Below are 10,781 nucleotides of genomic sequence, written 5' to 3' on the forward strand. Positions count from 1 at the left end.
GTTGAAAACAGCCACAGTCTTTTGGCAAATTAGGCAGATGCAGTTGTTTCAGATTGCGGTGAAAAAATACCCCAATTTCCACTTGTCCCGGAAGCAGAGGCCATCACAGTCAACTTTCTTTTTTTAATTTAGAGTCGTCATGTCAAAAATGGGCTGGGGTGAAATTTTTACAGAAAGCCAAGGGCAAGTTGGCCAAAGGATTACTGACATCGTCTGATCAATTAGTGGGGTTTGTTCTATACTGCTGTCAACATTACTGACGCGCCACATATTATGAATTTTATGACAGACGCCACGAGGCAGGAAAAATTTGGCCAGCAGCCATAACTGACCCCTGGACTAGATTTTGGACATGCCTGTAGTAGCGTGTATTGTTAGCTGCATGTGCTCTATTCATGACGAGTTCAGGATTTCCGTAAGAAAGTGGCATGGCGTGATACTTGAATAGAAACAGATAAACAGAAAGCGTCATTGTAGATTGCTAAAATTGTCGCAGTACACTAGCAAATTTTATCCTCGAAAGAGCATTTATGTGGCAATTAATACAATTTTATTCTTATTCTACATAGTCTGTCTTGCTGTGAGTAAATATATGCTGCATTGTGTTTGTAAGGTTTATTATCAATTAATAAGGGGAATTGCAATTGTTAATAAGAGGAGCAATTGCTTAAAGTTGGCACTTATGCAAATGTAAACAAGCACGATATTGAAAAAAAAAATGCATGTTGATGGTAGTAAGTCCTGATAAACACACATAAGATGGCATCTTTGGTGATGCTAGGTTAACATTAAAACTGCCCTACCACTAATGCAGTGGTTCTCAAATAGTGGGGCTCTGTCAAGGGTGGAGCGTTTGACTTAGAAGGTTTTTTGTTTTTTTTCGCAAAATAAAATGCAAATGCACCTCCACCACACTAGGGGACTCACTGGCAGAATATTTTGTTTATATTTAGCCTCCATGCAGTGCATTAAGCACAGAGTATAAGCATTGAGTAGAATATGAAGTGTCAAAACCAAGTGTAGCAGGCCCTCAAGTGACCCAGTAAAAAAATATTTGAGACAAACAAAAATCTCCTCCCGAGAGGTAGGAAGAGGGAGTTTGTCGAAGCGTATGTAGCACTTCACCGCGACCACGGAGGGTGACAAGCAAAGACCATTGTGCTTGCTATGTTAAAACTATTGGTAACGGACAGCACACAGCCAAATAAATTAAGCTGTCACTTAAAGACATTGCAACCTAATGTCTTTAAAGTGGCACGCGAGCGCACACTAAATGCGGCGGGTCCTAAATGCGGTATTTTGAAGTCGAGTCGAAGTTTTTGTTTTGTTTTGCTCAATAATTGAACGGAGTTTTTGATTTATTCGATATGGCGCCTCGAAAGGCAGTCTCTAAGCCATGTTTTTGCGGTGCCGTGGACCGTGGAGCGATGATTCAATGTAGCCACTGCAAGCACTACATTCATTACGAGTGCTCTGGGTTGTCAGTTCAGGACCTAAGCCTCGCGATTCAAGATAAACAAGCTACTTACATCTGCAAGTCCTTAACCGCTGATGATAAGGATTCGTACGCCTCTCTGAGTAGCTCTGGAACGGTGTTCGCCTACGTGGATAGCACTCCGGTACCTTTATCCGGGTCGTCTGGGCTGTGCGGTGCCCTGAACTCTGCTGATTTGGTCTCCACTGTCAGTGAAACCGTGAAGGCCATGGTACCAACCGTGGTCCGAGAGATTATGACGCAGATGATGCCAGAAGTTGCCAAAATGTCGACTAGCCTAATAGAGGAAATGCTAGCAAAGGAGGCTAGGAAGCATAATCTCGTGGTGGTTGGAGCAAAGACACATTGAGAAAATGATGAAGCTGTTCAGGATACCCAGCTCTTTCAGGAAGTCGCCGAAGCAGTTCCGGGAGTAGAGAAACAAGACATTCTGGAAGTTTTTCGTAATGGAAGGCCGAGGAATGATGGTAAACGCAGGATTTTGAAGATCCGGTTCCGGAATACAAGGTCAAGGCTGGCGTTTCTCTGTGGATTCAATCGGGTGAAAAGTACCTTTCCGACGTTGTCTTCCAGATTTGTTCATCCAGATATGACACCAAAAGAAAAGGAACGCGACAGGAAACTACAGGACGAACTTAAGCGCCGTCGGGACGAAGGTGAAGTAAACATTATTAGACGGGACGGGAAAATTATTGTCAAGCCGGGAAATGCCTAAGGTCGCCTTCGCCTTTATTGAACAGCCCCTTGATTCATCTCATTATGCCCAATGTTTGACTTCTAAGGCAGATGACTTGGTCTCGTACATCAATTTCTACACCCCTGATATTTTGGCAATTACAGAAACTTGGTACTCCGCTGGTGACACAGGGCCAACTATAGCGAAATATCATACCATTAGAACTGACCAAAAAAAATGCTCAACATGGAGTTTTGCTCATGATTTCTCATGGTATATCTGTGCTCTCTGTCTCTAATTATCAATTTGATAGAATTGAGGTATTGAGTTGTGATATTCTTATTTCTGGGGTGAAGCTGAGAATAGTGCTTGTATATCGCTCTGGTCTGAGCTCTTTTCAGGCCAACGTCGCTATGTTCGAACATCTGAATTCTATTTTCGATACTAAATTGCAAATTCTACTTATGGGTGATTTTAAATTTCCTGACCTTCACCACAGTTTTCTTCAAAATTCTGATACTAATCTAACTTCAATGTTCAAAAACTTGGTTTCAAATGCAGGTTTCTTTCAGCATGTCGATAAACCAACCAGGGGGTCCAACGTATTAGACCTTGTGTTTTCTACTGACAGATATCTGATTAAAAACATTGACGTTGGGCCGAGTTTCTCTACCAGTGATCACGATTCTGTTACTTTCCAACTTAACCTGGCTCTTAAAAAAGACACCACTGCTCAGAATTACATAAATTTTAAAGACTGTGATCTACATGGCATGAGATACTTTCTGTCCAGTCTCAACTGGTATCTCTTATTTGATAATTGTGGGAATATTAAAGAAACGTGGGCAATATTTAAATCTGTTGTTTACACTTTGATATCTGTATACGTACCCTCAGTTGCTGTTACACCTGACGTCAACCGGGATATTGCTGAATTGCATAGGCGAAAGCAGTTTATTCACAAGCTTTATAAACGTGATCAGTTGGCATACTTGGAAAGTTATCAAGATGCTTCAAGGGAACTGCGGAGGGCCATCAGGCGGGAAAGGGTGGCTGAGGAAAATAAAGTTTTAGAGGCTAATAATGCTCGTAAATTCTTTTCATACATCAACCGTAAACTAATTTCTAGGGCATCTATTCCCAACCTGAAGGCATCTGACGGTACCGTTGCTACTGATAATGCTGATAATGTCCGTATATTAAATGATCAGTATGCCAGTGTTTTTGGTCGTGACAATGGTGTTTCACCCGACTTTCCTAGCAGAACTTCAGCTGTTCTGAATTCTGTGGAACTTTCAAAGGAGTTAATTCATAAATATTTGATAAAACTCCCCAGCAAATTTTGAGCCGGCCCTGACAAAATTCCAAATTTCTTGCTTAAAAAGCTAGCTGACTTTTTATGTGAACCATTATTTTACCTGTTTTCTAGATCTTTTGAGGATTCACAGCTGCCTGAGGACTGGCTTAGTGCTATTGTCATTCCCATTTTTAAAGGCGGGAGCACAACAAGTGCAGCCAACTATAGACCAGTTAGCTTGACTAGCTGCGTCTGTAAAGTGTTTGAAAAAAATATCTCAGATGCCATATGGAAATTTATACAGGAGTACAATCTTTTTACAGTAAGCAACATGGGTTTAGGTCCGGACATTCTACCATGACTAACTTGATAGCTCATTTGAATAATATTACCAGTATGTTTTTTGTTCACAATATGGCTGGTCATGTTGTTAACTTAGACTTTTGCAAGGCTTTTGATAAAGTGTCTCATGACAAGCTTTTACAAAAACTAAAATGCTATGGTATTAGTGGAAAACTGCTTGAATGGATAACTGCATATTTGTCAAATCGTAAACAATGCGTAAAAATTCATGATGTTCTTTCAGCGTGGTCGGAAGTTTGTAGTGGGGTACCGCAGGGCTCAGTACTAGGACCATTATTATTCCTGTTTTTTGTGAACGACCTACCTGCGGCCATTCAAAGTAGTGACATCTCAATTTTTGCCGATGAAGCTAAACTGTCGGCTTTCTTACCAAAAACCCAAGTTGCAGGAACAATTGATTCTCTCCAAAATGACATTAAATCAGTTTATTTTTGGTCCGAACAGTGGCAACTGCAACTGTCATCTCATAAATGCTTAGCACAGTCGTTTTTTCATGGTTCTGTTCCGCTGTATAACATTAATGATCATGATTTGCATGTTGTTACTGAACATAAGGATCTGGGTGTCACTCTTACTTCAAACCTAAAGTTTATCACGCATATCGCCAAAATTACCAACAAAGCCAATAACATAACATCAAACATTTACAGACACTTTTACAACAAGAACCCAGCATTCTTAGTTCGAATGTTTTCCGTTTATGTTGGACGGGTTAGAATATAATAGTGTTGTGTAGAACCCTTACTTACTCAAGGACATTAACCTACTGGAAGGAGTTCAACGTCGGTATACGAAGCGGATACCTGGAATGCACAACTTGTCATATCCGGAAAGACTACAAAGACTGAACTTGGACTTTTTGGAGCTCCGCAGAATTCGATTTGATTTAATTTTTGTGTTCAAAGTACTGCATGGAATGATCGATGTGCCTTTTGATCAATTTTTTGAGTTCTGTCGTGTGGATGGTTTACGTGGTCACAGATACAAGTTACAGGTGCCTAGACCTACCAGCAACTTGCATGGAAACTTTATTTCTTTCAGGATACCAAAAATTTGGAATTTTTTGCCTGACCGGGTTATTAGTGCAAATACGGTGCAAACCTTTAAGCAAAGGTTGGCAGAAATAGATTTGTCAAATTTTCTTAGGGGAGGAGGCGTAAGGTGACCATATTTGGCCATGCTCACTCTCAGCATTAGGTTTTTTTGTGTCATGTTTTGATTAATGTATCCAACAATACCTTCAATAAACATTTCGTTTCACCTAATCATGCAGCTAAGACACTTGGATTTATCTTCAACGAAAATTTGCCAAAAGTCGTAGATTTGGCATGGACGGAGGTAACCTGTTACCACCGGGCACGAGAAGGTTTCTCCCTACGAGGAGAATCATGACAGAGTGCGTGCAAATCTATAACATCAATGATAATATTCACTGGTCGGTCCCGTACATAAAGGGCACAGTTTTTACTACAGTTTACAGCCTCACTGATGTTAAGTAACTGTGAGAGGGAGACAAGTATAAAGTAGTATATTTATTGTCATGGGCACAAGCTCTGGGATTATTATTATTTCATAAATGTTATCAATTCATATAAAGTCACACAGTGAAAAGAAATGCACTGAAAAATGAGCTTTTGTCTGGAAAGCGGGTTGGCGATTTTGCTGGATTTTGTCTTAAAATATCTGTTATGGCTCTCACAAAAAAAAATCAATTGCTTCTATGGTTCATTGGCTTGAAAAGGTTCCCAAACCCCTGCCGTATATGCTGAGCTATATACTAAACAATTTATTTTCATTGGTAATCTTTGTTGCTTGTATCATTTTAGTCCTTACGCCTAATGTTAGGAAAGAGATGGTATTTTTGAACTGTATAAAGGTCAATAGAGCCTGTTTTACTCTAGTTAAAAAAATCTCCCAAAAGCAGTGTAAATTTGTTAATGATATTTGTTTATGAGTGAGTGGCGAATCCAATACCAGTAGGGCAGGGACTGAGTCAGATTTACAAACAAAAGAACCTATATCGTATCAATCATTTTATTGGCAAAGCAACAAAGCAAAATATAAAATGTAACATAGGAAAAATACATTTTATTGTTTTACTTTAACTTTTATATGAATTTATTAGGTGCATATGTTGAATAAAAGGATCAACAGATTGGTAATACATAATTTAATTTACGCTTTTCGTCACAGTCAGCTGTTGGCCGCCATAATCATCAATAAAACCTTTTGGATTTTGTTGCCAAGGTCACAACAGTTACTGTAAGTTGAGATCTCATTTAAAGTGGAAAGAGAAAGGGTGCAAGGCAAATCAGACGGCTTAATTGAAACTTCAAGGTGCCTCAAATGTCAAGTGAACGCTTAAGAGGTTGACCTTTATGTGCCAAACCCACCCAACAATACATCAAAATCTTATGTTTGCTTAAACCAGGGGTCTCAAACTCATTTGAGTTGGGGGGGCGTTGAAGCTAGGGTCCAGGTAAGGTTGAGCTAAATTGGGTTTTCCACGAAAACAGCGCTGATAATAACATTCTGCTGTTCTTAAAGGGACAGTGTTTAATAGTTGTCCACTAAATGCAGCTGTAATGTGTAGTGCTATCAAAAGTGAGTTCAAGGAAGACTACAAACTACTAAGACAGAAAGTGAGCAAAAAAAGCAGCTTTTTTCTTTCAAAACTTACACAGCCTTTCACAAAGAAAAAAGAAAAACAAGGGGGAAAAGATTTTTAAAGGAATAAATAATCATGATGAACAAATACAAAAAAAGAGTCCAAAAAAGGAAAATAGGAATAAAAATAAAAGTAGGGGAAAAGAAAGGAAACAAAGAAAATGGAGAAAAAGAAAGGAAAAATGAAAGAAAAAGAAAGGAATAAAAGAGAAAAACAAACAAACAAAAAAAAAGCTATTTTCTTATTTAAGTTCCATTTTTATAGGAATAAAAATAGGGGAGGGGAAAAGAGAAAATGAGTCAACAAAGGAAAACTAATAAAAAGAAAAGTAGGGTAAAATAAAGCAAAAAAAGATCTCAAACTGCTTTGGTCTAAGAAGAGGTGTTTTTTTTAATTAAAAATAATCTCATCTATTCTTTTACTTGTGTAATTTTGTAAGTTTAAAACTAAGAAGAGGTGTGTTGTTTGAGGTGTCTTTAAAAAGTACAATATTTTCTCCATTAGAGTATGAGTTAGCAATGCCTAACTGAGTTCAAAAAGCCCTTATAATTTTTTTCCCCACTGCGCCCATCTGCTTTTATCTTAATTTAGCAAATCTCTTTAGGTCAGAACATTTGACACACATTAGGACTTAAGTATGTGGGGACGGTGTTAGAGTGCTGTGTGGAGAGTAACCACATCAGGGGTGGCGAACACGCGGCTCTAAAGCCGCATGCGGCTTTTGGCCACTAAGAATGCGGCTCTTTGCCTCATCATATTTTCTATAAACTGTGGCTCTTTGCCTCGTTTCATGTATAGTTTTTTTTCCCCTCTTAAAACACACTTGAATCCATCAGAGTTAATCAAAAATAATAAATAATATTGTGAAATTAATTTGGCAGATTTGTCGTTTTTATGCTGCTCCAGACACATAACTGACTGTTAATCATTTGCGTAGGTTAATGCCGGTCAGTTGCGTGGTGTGGCTCTTTGACTCTCACAGTTAAAAATTTCAGCTCTTTGTGTCAAACTTTTTCGCCACCCCTGAACTACAAGGTCGAAACCGATGTTTTTTTGTTGGGGTAGCATGAAAATTGTTAAAGTAAGAAAAGGCCTTTTTCAAGTACAGTCAAAACACCAATCCAAACCACAAAAAAGGTAAGAAAAAAAATGTTATCCAAGCGCATTTAGGGAATGCATATACTGTTGGTTTCTTTTGTTTTCAGCCAATTTTCAGACATGGTATGAGCGAAAAGTAACTTAAATGTGGGGTGCGTCATCTGGGATATTTTGTCTATTAAGTATCCATTAACAATGACCAACTGAGTTCTAAGGGCCTTTATAGAAAATGTTTCACCGAGCCCATTTGTTTCTCTCTTACTTTAGCAAAGCTGTTTGTGTCAAGACCAGAACGGGGAAGAACCCACTTGCGTAACGTTTCTCACAAGTTTTATTAAAGGAAAGAGGAAGGGCTGCGCCCACGATCCGGAGTTCGCGAGGTGCGGGAAGCAGGTCGCTCTGAATGTGGAAGTGGGACTTCCGTGGCGAGCGATGGCGGTGTCGGGAATGAAAAACGGGTCAGTAGCCGGGACAGGAGAGCAAAAACGTGGTCGGGATCGTAAGCGAGTCGTAAGCCAGGAAAGGAGAGTAGACGTGGTCGAGGACAAAAAAAGTCGAAAGCCGGGACGGGAGAGTAGACGTGATCAGGATCAAAAAACGGGTCAAAGCCGGAGAACAGACAGGAGCAAAAACAGGTGGGAGCCAGGGTCGAAAAAAGCTTGCCTGGAGTAGTAGTAGTAGACGGACTGACAACATATCACAGAAAGAAGTGGGTTAAATAGGGACAGGAAGCCCGAGGCAGTTGGCGCCAAAAGAGTCGGCACAGCTGATTCACTTCAGTAATCCCTCTCATGGGACTGCTCCAGAAGTCCCAAAAAACAGGAACACAAAAATCAAAACCAAAAAAAACAAAAAGTAATATTCCAGAGAGTGAGCCGATGCCCCATCAACAGCATCAGGGGGCGGCTCCAGAAGTCCAAAACAAACCTCAATATTCCTCACAACAAACCACTGCCCCATCAGCATCCGGGGACGCGGCCGGAGCCGGACCAGGAGGAGGCCGAGCGGGCAGGCAGATGGTCAATCCAGGCAGGCCGATGGGCTATCCGGGCAGGCCGACGGGCAATCCGGGCAGGCAGACGGGCGATCCAGGCAGGCAGACAGGCAGGAAGACAGGCGATCCGGGCAGGCGGACGGGCGATCCAGGCAGGCAGACGGGCGGACAAGTCAGGCAAGCAGGCGGATGAGTCAAGGAAGCAGACGGGCATGGCAGACAAGGAGACGGGCATGGCGGGCATGGCAGACGGACGAGTCGGGCAGGCGGACAAACGGGCATGGCAGACGGGCAGGGCAAGCGGAGAGATGGGCAAGGCAGGCAGACAGACGGGCAAGGCAGGCAGACAGACGGGCATGACAGGCGGACGGACGGCCGAGTCTGACAGGCGGACGACCGAGTCTGACAGGCGGATAGACGAGTCTGACAGGCGGATAGACGAGTCTGACAGGCGGATGGACGAGTCTGACAGGCGGACAGGGAAATCAGGCAAGCAGACGGGCATGGCAGGCCGGCCGACAGTCGAGGCAGGCAGGCTGACAGGCTTAGCCGGCAGGCAGACGAGAACCTCGAATAGATCGGGCGTTGAGGGAGTAGGCTTAGAGCGGACGGGATGAGAGGCTTTGTGTAGGCAGGTCCGGTGGCATTCAGCCCCCCACTCCAGAATCACCCCCGTCCGCCAGTCGAAGTGAGGGTTGTGCTGAACCAGCCAAGGATGACCCAAGACAAGCGGTTGACCAGGGGAGGGGAGCAGATGGAACCGGATCCTTTCAAAATGATTCCCGGACATTCTCATCTTTACTAGCTCCGTAATGTATGTCACCGTGCCCAGCAGATGACCGTCCAGAGCTTGGGCAGGAACTGGGATTGGAAGGGGAACGAGCTTCAACCCCATTCTCTGGGCTAAGGTCGTGTCCAGGATGTTGACCTCAGCACCAGAGTCCACAAGGGTGGACAGGGACTGGATGGAACCGGAACTCAGAAAGTGGGCCTGGAGCACTGGCCTTCCGGTCTGGGAGATCGGGGTGCAAACTGAACTCCAACGGTCCGGTGAGCTCCCCCTTTTGACGGTGTCCTTGCCCACCACAGTGCAGACAAAGCCCCTCGGAGAGTCACAGCTGACGCTTCTCTACGGACAGCGACGCGCAATCCACTTCCATAGCCTCCGTTGGGTCTAGTAGGATCGTGGGCGGTTGCTGGAAATCCGAAGTGGTGGCGGTTGCTGGAAATCCGAAGTGGTGCCAATCCCTTCAGGCAAACAGGAAAGTGGATGGCTCTGGCGACCTCTCTCACGGCGTCGCCCCTGGACCCAACGATAATTCACATCAGTAATCATGACAGTTTGGGCCACAGAACACATTAGGCTAGAGGAAAGGAGGAAAGGGCTGTGGGGGGTTCTAGTGATGTATTGCATGAGGTTTTCTGTTAGGGTAGCATTAAAATGGTGAAGGTAAAAAAAATACAGTTTCAAATACAGTCCAAATGCCAACTCAAACCCCACAAAAAAGAAGCACCTCTATTGCATGTAATTGCACCCGCCCGATAAGCAGCTGGACGGAGGCTACAACGATGATTTAAGCCTAACGATGGTGTCAGCAAATACAATTTTTTCCAAATTGCTTAATCTTCCTATTACATGATGAATATTACAATTAGTATTTAATGTATTACTGTGCTGAGTGTCTGCAGATGCAGAGTGAGACGGACAATTATCTTGCCTCATGGCAGAGGACAATGGTAGAACCAATGATTCTGATTTGGCGCATAGTTTACCTTTTTTTTTAGAATGGAGGATCCTCTCTAGTCAAGTCACAGTTATTTGTATGTCTCGAAGGATTGCACAGGCCACAATCGCACCATCTCCTGATGCTTTTATTCTTGATGTCACGGATCAGAAAACGAGGACCATAATTGCGTCACGTTAAAAAAGTTCATTTGGGGTTGGGAGAAACGGGAGAGAGGGTCTTGGAGTGAAGAGATTTGGGAATACCTTTAAGGAAGATGGCTTGAAAGATGGAACAAAGAGGAAACCAGGCAACATGGTTGGTGAGCGCAGACAGTTTCCAAGTGTATGCTTTGCAGACGGTCTGACAAAGGTAGGCTGGAAGGCAGGGCTTTATATAGAGCTTGATTGGCAGGGAATTCAGAACAGCTGGTGGTAAACAAGAAAAAACAGGTGGAACAGATCAG

The sequence above is a fragment of the Urocampus carinirostris genome, chromosome 4 (assembly GCF_059441175.1).
Source record: "Urocampus carinirostris isolate Australia breed hairy pipefish chromosome 4, RoL_Ucar_1.0, whole genome shotgun sequence".
Classification (NCBI taxonomy): Eukaryota; Metazoa; Chordata; class Actinopteri; order Syngnathiformes; family Syngnathidae; genus Urocampus; species Urocampus carinirostris.